General features: G+C 45.0%; 1 non-coding gene across 1 annotated transcript; it reads left to right on the forward strand.

Annotated features, from left to right (window-relative positions):
* The first annotated feature begins 4,837 nt into the window (after positions 1-4,837).
* Positions 4,838-4,991, forward strand: LOC120101164 (5.8S ribosomal RNA). Its single transcript, XR_005501561.1, has one exon. It is a non-coding gene; the product is annotated as a 5.8S ribosomal RNA (ribosomal RNA).
* The last annotated feature ends 8,678 nt before the right edge of the window (positions 4,992-13,669 follow it).

Below are 13,669 nucleotides of genomic sequence, written 5' to 3' on the forward strand. Positions count from 1 at the left end.
TACCTCATATCTCAGAAAGAATGAAGAATATCATATTGGAACAAGGTCACTTGATTCTATTTCACGATGTGACTAAGAAACCTGGAATCTCCTAGTAGTATTCCTGGTTTGGTTATAAAGGAGAACATTTTGTTTTATTTCCCTAGTTACATATAGTACATTTCAGTGTAGATGCCTATTCCTCCACCATGCAAGGAAAGGTCCCTATAAATCTAAGTGATACAAATACAAGTGCTATTGCCTGGTCACCCTGGTTACACAATACAATTGTGGAAAAGTCTCTGGAATCTACATGCCCCATATTTAAGTTTTTTGATTCATCAATCTGAGTAATACATGTTCATGAGTCTGAACTTATAGTATCCAGGAGTTGTTTAGCTTATCTCTGCAAGACCAAGTTGCTTTCATATGAACTATATATGTATTCTTCTTTTAATTCTCAATATTATGTTCTGTTGCTGTGTAATACTATGCAGAAATTCCATGTATGTAATTTTTTTCTTGCTTCAGAAAGGGGTGAAACGGAACACACATATGTATAGAGATACTTTCTCTAAGTCTGAGTATGTATCAGCTTTACAGAATTCTTACCATATCTCATGTCAACCTATTTCCTTACTTTAATTTATGCATATATTTTAAGTCCTATATTTATGGAATTCTAATTTTCTGATTCTTTTAGTTGAGTATTTGCTTGTTTCTGCATGTGATTGCACACAAGTGGATGACGGAGTCCAATTTATGGCATTCATTTCCTCCTTCCATTGTGTATGTCCCAAGAACCAAACCAAGGTTAACTGCCCTGGCAACAAATATCTTTACCTACTGAGCTATTTCACTCTTCCTAGTATGTTCATAATTTATTGTTGCAAGCCGAATTGCTACTCCATGCCAAAAAAGGAATGTTTTCATGCTGGTGTGTGCTACAATCTAAAACATTTCTTTAGATTAAGACATTGTTCTCTTTAATACCCTATTATGATACATATAATATCTGTGGGCATGCAGAAACACATATACACACATAATTTCACTGACATACACTGTCGGTGCCCAATGCCAGCACCGACACGGTACCGATAATCGGGTGAAAACCTGCGGAATTAAAGAAACACACACACAGGTTATTATTAGCCATTCTTTTGTAAAATTTTTAATGATATCACTTCAATACATAAGCTTAGAGATATCCACCCACAAACTCTCACCTACAAACTATATAAGAAGGTTTTTTATCAACATGATATAAAACTAGAGATAACTTGGAAGAAGAAATCTTAACTGAGAAAAAACTCTTCATAAGATTGTCCAATGAAAAAGCCTGTGGGCACTTTCTTGATCAATAATTTTGTTGGAGGGCCCAGCTCACTGTAGGTTGTCCCACTCCTGGGCTTATTGTTCTAGCTTTTATAAAAACACAGGCTGAGCAAGCCATAAATATATACCAATAAACAATCTTCTTTTCATGTCTCTCTAACATTTCCTGCCTGCTTAATCACTGGGATATCTTCCCACCCTACCTGATGCAACTAGGATTTGTTTTAGTGATTTTGTGTTTTGGACTGATGGCTGCTAATGGGATCATAAAATAAGACTCAAGTTGAATCTTTCAACCTTCTAGAAAATGTGTACAATAATTTTATTCTAATACCCTCATCTTTGAGACAGAGGACATCATATATGACAGGTCAGAAAGTTTCTGCCATAAATATAGGCATCCTGAAAGGTTAATTCTTTACAACCAATAGGTCCAGGTAAGAACTAGGTAGATAAATATTAGCAAAATGATTGTACATTGTAAGGTTAGTTTATATATGGAAGTAGCCATGTTTGAAAGTGTCATATAATTGAGGGCTTGATAAAGTAGTAATTCAAAGAAAAAAGTGACAGAATGTATCACAGATAAAATATGCCCAATTCACATGAGAACAGCTTAGGAATCAGAGAATACACAAGAGTAGAGAAAGAGAGACAAAAATAGACAAAAAAAGACAGAGAGAAGTAAAGCAAGAAAGAGAAGTTGTGCTGTGTGGCATGTGGTTACGGAAGCTTTCTGGACATGATTTTACAGATTCAGCTTCTGAGAGAACAAACTATTCACTGGGGAAAACAGAAAAAGCTGGAGAATTAGAAGGATCCAGAAGATTGTAACACATTGTCCAAGTTAATGTGAGTCCAAGCAGAACAACTCATGAAGATGCCAAGAGAAACCATATTGAATTAGTCAGCTTGGAAGGTTGGATTACATGGAGGCTAGAAGGTCCTAGTATTAGGTCTATAAATAGTTGAACAGAGGGAAAAAATACTCTGGCCTCAGCCTAAAGGACGTATTTGCATAGTTTGGGTAAGACTCTTATCTCATCACTTTATCTAAGAAAAGAAAAGTGACATTCACTTAGAAAGAATACAGACAGAGACGGAGACAGACAGACAGACAGACAGACACACATACACAGAGACACACAAACACACAAACATACAAACATAGAGCGGTGTGGGGAGAGAGGGAAGAAGAGAGGGAGGGAAGAAGGGAGAATGCTTGCAGTCAACCATTGAGCTGAGAACAAGGTTCCAAAAAGTGGAGTTAGAGAAAGAACTGAAGTAGTTGAAGGGGTTTGCCACCCCATAAGAAGAACAATATCAACCAACCAAACCCCTGCCCTCGATCTTCCATGGACTAAACAACCATCCAAAGAATACACAAGGATGAGCCTATGGCTCCATCTGCATATGAAGCAGAGGATATCCTTTTCAGGCACCAATGGGAGCAAATGCCCAAGGCTTGATGCCCCAGTGTAGGGAACTGTCAGAATGGGCAGGTTGGAAGGAGTGAGTGGGTGAGTGAGGAACTGCCCTCAGAACAGGAGGCATGAGGGGACATAATAGCCAGTTTCTAGAGGGCAAATCAGGAAAATCATATTTAAAATGTGAATTAAAAAATCCCCTCCCCCAATGAAAGGAAAAGTAAGAGAAATGGAGAAAGAAAAAGAAAAACAAATGGGGGTACATAACTAAACAGATACCAACTGGTGATGCGGCGGTGTTATTCCCAAGATAGTCAAGCAGCTTCTGGGAAACCAAAGTCTTTGGGTTCCCGGGGGGAGTATGGTTGCAAAGCTGAAACTTAACGGAATTGTCTGAAGGGCATGACCAGGAGTGGAGCCTGCAGCTTAATTTCACTCAACACAGGAATCCTAACCAGGCCTGGACACAGACAGGATTGACAGATTGATAGCTCTTTCTCGATTCTGTGGGTGGTGGTGCATGGCCATTCTTAGATGGTGGAGCGATATGTCTGGTTAATTCCGATAACGAACTAGACTCTGGCATGCTATCTAGTTACGCGACCCCCTGAGAGGTCGGTGTCCCCCAACTTCTTAGAGGGACAAGTGGCATTCAGCCACCGGAGGTTGAGCAATAACAGGTCTGTGATGCCCTTAGATGTCCGGGGCTGCATTAGCGCCACACTGATTGGCTCAGTGTGTGCCTACCCTACAAAGGCAGGCGCGGGTAACCCATTGAACCTCATTCGTGATGGACATCGGGGATTGCAATTATTCTCCATGAACGAGGAATTCCCAGTAAGTGCCGGTCATAAGCCCTGCCCTTTGTACACACCACCCTTCCCTACTACAGATTGAATGGTTTATTGAGGCCTGATCAGCCCATGGCCCTGTCGGAGGGCTGAGAAGAAGGTCGAACTTGACTATCTAGAGGAAGTAAAAATCATAACAAGGTTTCTGTAGGTGAACCGGTGGAAGGATCATTAATGGAGAAGGCCGAGGGGGTGTCTGGTCCTTTCTCGGGCCTGTGTAAGTCCCTCCTCTCACCGGGAGACGCGTCCCCGGGTCCCGGTCGTATTCGTGGCATGTGCCGTGGCCGCCGGCCAAGTGAGCATTTTGGGAAAGCCGGGGGTCGTTAAGGAGAGGTGCGGGGAGGGTGTCAGGTGTGGTCCGTCGAGGGACCTCCTCAATTCTCTCTCTCTCCCTTGCTCTTCTGCCTATGTCCTTGCCTCCGTGCACCCGCCTCTGACTCCACCACTGCTGCCTCCTCAGCCGGCACCTCCCTTGCCTGCTGGCCAGCCAAGGCCCTCGGCATACCGAGGTCATTCTGCCTCTTTCTGAACCGGCTCGTGATCTCATCTCGTGTGCACGGGGGGGGGTGTGGGGGGCGCAGTACACGGTGGCCGGGACCCGCTCCCTCTCCTCACGGCACCTGCCGCACCTCTGCCACAGCTCTCCCGCTCTGAAGGTGCCGGGGTGTCTCCGTCGCATGCAGGGGGTGCCTGTGCCACGGGTGGGCTCTCGCAGCCCGACCCGCCTTCTGGACCTCGCGTGTCCACCCCGCTCCTGTCCGGGTACCTAGCTGTCCTGTTCCGGCTCAAGAGTTTAAAGACCCCGGGGGAGGGGGTCGCCCTACTGCCCATCGGTCGTCCGCAGGACGGATTCCCGTTTCCTCCCTCCACCTGGTGCTCCCTGAGACTCAGCGGGCCCCCTCCGGTTGCCGGCCCTTCCAGAGGCGGCGGTCGGGGGGCCGTGTCGCGGTCCCCCTCTGGGCGCCCATGGGGTCCGGGCCCGAGAGCCCGACTTGCCCGCCCATTGGATGGCCGCTGCCGGATGCTGGGTTCACGGCGTCCCTTGTCCAGTGTGTCCCTCCTTTCCGTTCCCGACCCTGTCTTTTTTTTCTTTTCACATGTATTCTTTAGTTTCCCACCGGCCGGCCTGAGGTGGAGCCGCCTCGCCATTGGCCCCTCTCTTCCGGTTCAGCAGGGGGTGCGGGGGAGCTGGTGCTGTTGTTAGCACCCATACGAGTCTGCTCACACCCCAGATACCGATACAACTCTTAGCGGTGGATCACTTTGGCCCGTGCGTCGATGAAGAACGCAGCTAGCTGCGAGAATTAATGTGAATTGCAGGACACGTTGATCATGGACACTATGAACGCACTTGAGGCCCCGGGTTCCTCCTGGGGCTACAGCTATCTGAGAGGCCTTTGAGGATCAATCGCTGCCACGCCCCCTGTAGTTTGGTTGCCTTGGTGGGGGGCGTCGCGCGGCTGGGACTCTGCTCGCAGAGCCTCTCCCCTCGGCCCTCCGTCTCCTGAAGTTCAGACTGGGCGGCGTCCGGCGGTCGTCCACGCCCGGTGGGTCTCCGTGGGCCTAGGTCTCCCTGTCCACCGGCGCCGCGGGCTGGCCACCCTTCTCGTGGCTCATTCCTGCTCGTTCTGGCGCTCTCGCTCCCGTCCTCGCCTGCTCTCCCCACCGTGGGGACACATCAGCAGGGGCTGGTCGGGTGCCTGGGCGCGAGAGGGGCCATGTTGCCCGGGTCGGTCATCCTGCCTCCTGTCTGGTGGGAGGCGGGCCCCGCCCACTGGTTCCGTGCATTCGCTGCTGCCAGGCACCCACCATTGCGCTCAGAGAGAGCAACCTGCCAGAGTCAGATTGGGGATGGGGGATAACGCACCCGCCTGGGCTGGTCTCAGGTACCTCTCCTCCCCCCCTCCCTGTTGTGGGGCCCGTCCGCTCGGGCACCAGCTGGCGTGACGCTGTGGCGTCCCTGCGCTGACGGAACTTGTCCCCGGGATGTGGGAGCTGGCTGGGGTAGAGAGGTCGCAGGCCCCGGCCTGGGACCCCGGCACCCTCTCGCTCTCCTCTCCGTCCGTCCGCCGGCGGCCACGCGCGCCCTCCTTTCCTCCTTCCCCTGTCAACCACGAACTCAGATCAGATGTGGCGACCCGCTGAATTTAAGCATATTACTCAGCAGAGGAAAAGAAACTAACCAGGATTCCCTCAGTAATGGCGAGTGAACAGGGAAGAGCCCAGTGCCGAATCCCTGCCGCGTGCCGTGGCGCGTGAAATGTGGCGTATGGAAGACCCACTCCCCGGCAACGCTCCTGGGGTCCCAAGTCCTTCTGATCAAGGCCGAGCCCTTGGATGGTGTGAGGCCGGTAGCGGGCCCAGGAATGCCAGGCCCAGATTTTCCTGGAGTCCGGTTGCTTGGGAATGCAGCCCAAAGTGGGACTGTCCAGGAAATACTGCTGCTGCCCTAGCATGCTTTGCTTCAGCGCTGAGCCAGGCGGTGCCTCTTTAGGGGGGGCAAGTTTTCTGCCTGAAATCAGTGAGTGATGATTTCAGTTGTGAATGTCTGATCCCTTGCTGTCCTTTCAGTGCTCTGGCTCATGGCAAATGACTGAAGAAAACCTTAGTTAGACTCACACCCAGCTGTTTGGAAATGGTAATGGAATTGATAGCACACCCTCAGGGAAAGAGGAAGACTCCTTTTGTTCACTCCCAGCCTCGCCCTGCCAGCTCTGGATTTCTAAGTAAGGCTGAATCTGGACCATATTTACAAGATTTGGCATTTCTGATTCATGTTTAATGTTTAGTTAAATAAAGCTTGTGAAGGGCTGGAGAGATGGCTCCGAGGTTAAGAGCACTCACTGCTCTGCTCTTCCAGAGGTCCTGAGTTTCATTGCACAGAAACCATATAGTGGCTCACAACCCTCTGCAAAGGGATATCCCATGTACTCTACTGCCGTGTGTATATGAAAAGGGCTTTAGTATACTCATATAAATGAAAATAAATAAACAAACCTTTAAAAGAATGAAATAAAATGAAGCTTGCAAAGAAATTGAGCATCTTAAAATGCCAGGCACACCTATCCACTCCTTTTATTTTATTTCGTGTGTGTAAAACATAACCACAGAGGTGGTTCCCCTTTTATTAATCTCGATAGCACAATTGGGACAGAAGTGCAAACTATCATCTACCTATCTGGGAGTGGAGTGGTTGGATACAGGGAGATGGAACATTAGTAGTTAGTAAAGTTCTGCTGTCAGTTTTTTTTCTTTTCCTTTTTGGATAGATATCGGGAGCTTTTTTTTTTTTTAAAGTACAATTTTGTTTTCTGTGCGACATTCTGATCATAGTTTCCCATCGCAGAGCTCTTGCCAGATCCTTCCTCCCCATCCACCACCCTGTTCTACCCCAGGCCTGCCCTTATATGTGATTGATGCATACCCAGGTGAATCTCCATTGGAGAAAGCACAATAGTCCCATCTCCTATGACTGTCAATGGCAGATGACTTAAATGCCAGTGACTTCGGACTTGACTCCATTTTTCCCTTGGAGAACTGGGTTTGGATCTGTTGAACGAAGGCAGGCCCTGGGTTTTGAAACAAACAAACAAACAAACACACCAAAAAATATTTAAGGAAGGCAACAACTGCCTGCACGCCAAGACACTGTTGACTCCTCTTTGGAGCTAGTAAGATGTGAAAATTGCTTAATAAAGTAGAATCCACACAGCACAAAGGAACACTTTAACAAATTATGAGGGGGAGAGAGAGGAGAGAGAGAGAGAGAGAGAGAGAGAGAGAGAGAGAGAGAGAGAGAGAGAGATCTGTTTATCTCCCTCCTCTAGTTTTTCAGACTAGAGATTTCATCTTCCTCTGTCTATGGTGCTGGTGGCTGTACTACTGGTTTGGGCGGATTTGGATAGGGATATGAAGAAAAACAGTCTTGAGTGCTGATTTTAAACTCTCTCTCTCTCTTTCTCTCTCTCTCTCTCTCAAGCACTCTCTCTCGCTCTCCCTCTGCCCCTCTCCCTCTCCTTCTCCCTCTCCCTCTCTCTCTCTCTATCTACACACACACACACACACACACACACACACACACACACATACACACTTCCTAGGATGAAAGAAAAAAATGAAAAGGATGGCACCCATTGTGATGCATGACTTTGATCTCACTTTGGTCTCAGCACTGGAGAGGAAGATAGGAAGGCCTATCTAGATGCAATGTGAAGAAGGCCTATGTCAGATTAGTTAATGGCTAGGTAACTGTTACCTAGCTAGTCTGCCATTTTGTTGCAGTTACTAATATTATAAGGACACTTTCTCATTAGTTGTTTCTGCTGTTACTGCCGGAATTCATTACATATCCTGTTAGGTTCTTCTGTGTGATAACATACTCAGAAACCATACACTGTAGAAGTCAGTCTAACTGCTTTCTTTGTTGTCTAGTTACCCGCAATATTCTTGGACCTGTACCGAACACCCAGCAGCATTTCCCAAAACCATCCATGTATAAGCTTTTATAAGCTGGACCTCCAACTCTAGAGCGACAGTGCAGACAGAGACTATTTGGAACCGGACTTCCATTTTGAGTTTTTGTTTGTGTTCTTGTTTTTTTTCTCCTGTCCTGTCCTGTTCTGTCTTGTCCGTCCTGTCTGTCTGTCTCTCTGTCTCTCTCTCTCTCTGTCTTTCTGTCTGTAAATCCACACATACAGTTCTTTCCACGTCTTATATTTCAAAACAAATAATGCTGGTTGTGCTTCTCATTTCATTCAATGGTACTACTCTCTAGATCAGAGGAGCCCCCTTACAATTCTCCACAGGTAGTGATGACTGGGGTGTTCAGTGCGACTAAGCAGGAGTTATATGGTTGCTGCCATGATGCTTGATCTTACCCAAGGTAGGGTTTCGGGGCATGGTTGCCAAGATGGCTAACAACAGACAGTGATTGAAGTGATGGAACAATAACCTACAATTCTCCCTCTCTGTCACTGTTTCTCTGTCACTCTCTGTCTCTCTTCCCTCCTTCCCTCCCTCCTCTCTCAGACCTGAATGAACATTGGAACTAAAGTAAATGTACAGTGAAAAGAAGCCAGGTGCGTGCTGCATGTCTTTTATTGTACCACTTGAGAGGTGGAGGTCGGTAGAACCCTGTGAGCAGGCTGCAGACCTGATCCAAGTACTGATTTCCAGGGCTTATGTGCAAAGACCCCTGACTCAACTAAAGAAATGAAGAGGAAATTAAAGAAACAGATACAATTAACTTGGAATAAACCAAACAAACTAAGGAAAAGGAAAGGCAGTATTGGGGTAGCCTGGCTTACAGAGGAGGGGCAAACATTTATTTGCCAGTGCCTCCTCAGTTGAACACACACACACACACACACACACACACACACACACACACACACAGAGAGAGAGAGAGAGAGAGAGAGAGAGAGAGAGAGAGAGAGAGAGAGAGAGATCTGTTTATCTCCCTCCTCTAGTTTTTCAGACTAGAGATTTCATCTTCCTCTGTCTATGGTGCTGGTGGCTGTACTACTGGTTTGGGCGGATTTGGATAGGGATATGAAGAAAAACAGTCTTGAGTGCTGATTTTAAACTCTCTCTCTCTCTCTCTCTCTCTCTCTCTCTCAAGCACTCTCTCTCGCTCTCCCTCTGCCCCTCTCCCTCTCCTTCTCCCTCTCCCTCTCTCTCTCTCTATCTACACACACACACACACACACACACACACACACACACACACACACACACACACACACACATACACACTTCCTAGGATGAAAGAAAAAAATGAAAAGGATGGCACCCATTGTGATGCATGACTTTGATCTCACTTTGGTCTCAGCACTGGAGAGGAAGATAGGAAGGCCTATCTAGATGCAATGTGAAGAAGGCCTATGTCAGATTAGTTAATGGCTAGGTAACTGTTACCTAGCTAGTCTGCCATTTTGTTGCAGTTACTAATATTATAAGGACACTTTCTCATTAGTTGTTTCTGCTGTTACTGCCGGAATTCATTACATATCCTGTTAGGTTCTTCTGTGTGATAACATACTCAGAAACCATACACTGTAGAAGTCAGTCTAACTGCTTTCTTTGTTGTCTAGTTACCCGCAATATTCTTGGACCTGTACCGAACACCCAGCAGCATTTCCCAAAACCATCCATGTATAAGCTTTTATAAGCTGGACCTCCAACTCTAGAGCGACAGTGCAGACAGAGACTATTTGGAACCGGACTTCCATTTTGAGTTTTTGTTTGTGTTCTTGTTTTTTTTCTCCTGTCCTGTCCTGTTCTGTCTTGTCCGTCCTGTCTGTCTGTCTCTCTGTCTCTCTCTCTCTCTGTCTTTCTGTCTGTAAATCCACACATACAGTTCTTTCCACGTCTTATATTTCAAAACAAATAATGCTGGTTGTGCTTCTCATTTCATTCAATGGTACTACTCTCTAGATCAGAGGAGCCCCCTTACAATTCTCCACAGGTAGTGATGACTGGGGTGTTCAGTGCGACTAAGCAGGAGTTATATGGTTGCTGCCATGATGCTTGATCTTACCCAAGGTAGGGTTTCGGGGCATGGTTGCCAAGATGGCTAACAACAGACAGTGATTGAAGTGATGGAACAATAACCTACAATTCTCCCTCTCTGTCACTGTTTCTCTGTCACTCTCTGTCTCTCTTCCCTCCTTCCCTCCCTCCTCTCTCAGACCTGAATGAACATTGGAACTAAAGTAAATGTACAGTGAAAAGAAGCCAGGTGTGGTGCTGCATGTCTTTTATTGCATCACTTGAGTGGTGGAGGTGGGTAGAACCCTGTGAGCAGGCTGCAGACCTGATCCAAGTACTGATTTCCAGGGCTTATGTGCAAAGACCCCTGACTCAACTAAAGAAATGAGGAAATTAAAGAAACAGATACAATTAACTTGGAATAAACCAAACAAACTAAGGAAAAGGAAAAGCAGTATTGGGGTGGCCTGGCTTACAGAGGAGGGGCAAACATTTATTTGCCAGTGCCTCCTCAGTTGAATACACACACACACACACATATACACACACACACACACACACACACAAACACACACACACACACACAGAGAGAGAGAGAGAGAGAGAGAGAGAGAGAGAGAGAGAGAGAGAGAGCAATCAATCTGTTAATCTGTTTGTCTCCCTCCCCTAGTTTTTCAGACAGGGTTCTCTATGAATTTCTCTGTAGACTGATGGCTCAGAGGGCAAAGCTGCTGTCTGTTAAAAGACTAGGGAAAACATGAAGGCCTAGATGCAATGTGTAGGCCTGAGGGAAGTGTTAAGGCCTAGATGCCCTGTGAAGGAGGCCTACATCATGTATACATATATACACACATATTCATACATATGAATATGTATGTGAATGTGTATACACTCAGGTATCCTTTATTTTATTAGCTTATTTTGAATATAATTTCCATGCTAATGAAAAAGAGGAAATTTTCTTTGGCATCAGATTCTTCTTGAACAAAAAATGGATATAAATAATCACATATTCAGATGTTATGTCTAATATTGAGAAGATATTCCCAGATATGGTGTTAATCCATCATTGTCCATGTGTGAACACAAAACAGACTTAGTTAGAATTTTGGCAAGTGGATTTTAAAAACTTATATAGGGTTATTAAGAGCAGTAGTAACATTTTTTAACTTGATATTTTATATATTTACACTGCAAATGTTATTCCCTTGCCCAGTTACCCACTAGCCAACAACCCATCCCCTGCTTCCATGAGGATGCTTTTCCTCCCATCCACCCACTCACACCTCAATAGCATACCATTCCCCTGCACTGGAGAAAGGAACATTCATAGGACCAAGGGCTTCTCCTCCTATTGATGCCAGACAATGCCATCCTCTGCGCCATATGCAACTGAAGCATTAGGCTTTTTCATGAGTACTATTTGGTTAGTAGTTTAATCCCTGGGAGCACTGGTGAGTCTAGTTGGTTGATACTGTTGTTCTTCCTATGGGTTTGCAAGCCGTTTCAGTCTTCCTTCACTCCTTCATTGGAGTCCCCATGGAGTCCGATGGTTAGCTTCAAGCATGCTTGTCTATATCAGTGAGGTTCTGGCAGAGTCTCTCAGGAGACATCCACATCAAGCTCCCATCAATAAGGATTTCTTGGCATCAGCAATACTGACTAGGTTTGGTGGCTGCATATGTGATAGATCCCCAGATGGGGCAGCATCTAGATGGCCTTTCCTTAAGTCTCTGCTCCACTCTGTGTCCCGATATTCCTCTCCCTCTTGAGTATTTTGTTGCCCCTTCTAGGAAGGACTGAAGTGTACACATTTTGTTCTTCCTCCTTCTTGAGCATCATATAGTCTATGAATTGTATCTTGGGTATTCCAAGCTTTGGACTAGTATCTACTAACTGTGTTAATTCACTCAGCATGGTATTTCCTAGTTCTATCCATTTGCCTAGGAATTTCATGAAGTCATTGTTTTGGAAAGTTGAGTAGTACTTCATGGTGTAAATATGCCACATTTTCTGTATCCATTCCTCTGTTGAAGGGCATCTGGGTTCCAGCTTCTGGCTGGAGGGCCTTTGCACTAGAACTCTTCCAGTCTGATGTCTCTCAGACATGCTCAAAAGTTTTTGTCCTGGGTGATTCTACAATCCCATAAATCTGGATATAATATTTTGTGTAAAATTACGAAAGCATTTAATTAAATTAACATATAGCAAAAGTTAAAAATATGGATAAACTCTCTTCCAGCTTAATCTTATCTTGGTTATTATCAGTATCTAAGATACATACTGGTTGACAACAGCAAATTAAGAATTATCCTGCAGTCCTTTAACCATTTTCTATGTATCTGTGGTGTTGTGTGTTGTAAGAATGTTGGTGGATATGAGTGTGTGCTGCATGCCTGTAACTGTGTGGCTTTACCCATCTGTGCATGTGTTTTTGGAGTTCTGAGAAGGATTTCAAGCGTCTTCTTTAGTGCTGTTCACTGTTCTTGACATAAGTTCTCTTGTTGAACTAGAAATTCAGTGTGGGATTGGAGAACTGGTCAGTGAGCCCTCAGGATTCAGAGGTAATAGTTATGTGTAGCTATCCCCTATGCCTGGCATTATGTATACATGTTGAATATTCACACCCAGGTCCATATGTTTCTACCCTCTGAGCAATTCCCCAGTCCTAGAGTGATGAATATTTGCTTAAGATTTGATAACAGACCTGAATTGTTTTCTTTTTTTGCTTTTGTTTGTAATTTTCCATAGGTAACAAGCAGGTGGATATCATAAAAGACACCTGAATAGACCAGAAAATAAAAATAGGAGTAGATGCATTTCAAGGGATTCTATAAAACCATATTTTGCATACTTACCTTGTGAAGCACAGTTGATATTTCGAGGATTGCCTGTTATATAAACAGCATAGTTTGATATAAGGACAGTTTAGACTCTTTAAATAGAAAAGAATAAGAGAGATACATGTCTTGAAATAGTATAGAGAATGTGATACTTTATCACATGAGAATTAAAACTAAGCCACATAGCCTTCAGCAGAGGAAATGAGGGAGATGTGTGTATATACCTTTTGTAGCACAGTCTCTGGAATAAAACAAACAGGGACATTTAAATAAATATATAGCAGTATTTAAGACTTAATTTCTCTTCCAATATTTGCAATTACATAGTCAAACATTATATCTTGGAGTCATAGATCACTGTGCTATCTAGGATTGCACGATGAGGATGGCATAGTGGCAGCATAGCAAAATAACTGATAGGAAAAGCAGAGCAGTCAGAGGATTCATTCATATGAATTGCATTTCCTCCCTGCTGGGAACTAAGCAACAATGGGTGAAACTGTACAAGTACCTCTGTAGTAATTTGGTGTCTTGGGGTTATGTTCACAGGATATACAGCTGGAGCACATGGTGTTCAATTTATTTTTTGTTTGTCTGATTTGAATGTGATTGCTGTTAGTAAACATTTTTGTGATGATTGCTTGAAATTTATTTGCTCTTTATTAGAAATTGTAGAATCATATTTATAATTTGCAGTCCTGGGGTACAGGTGGTTGTACATGGGGAACAACTAAGTCATCAA

The sequence above is a fragment of the Rattus norvegicus genome, chromosome 2 (genome assembly GCF_036323735.1).
Source record: "Rattus norvegicus strain BN/NHsdMcwi chromosome 2, GRCr8, whole genome shotgun sequence".
NCBI lineage: Eukaryota > Metazoa > Chordata > Mammalia > Rodentia > Muridae > Rattus > Rattus norvegicus.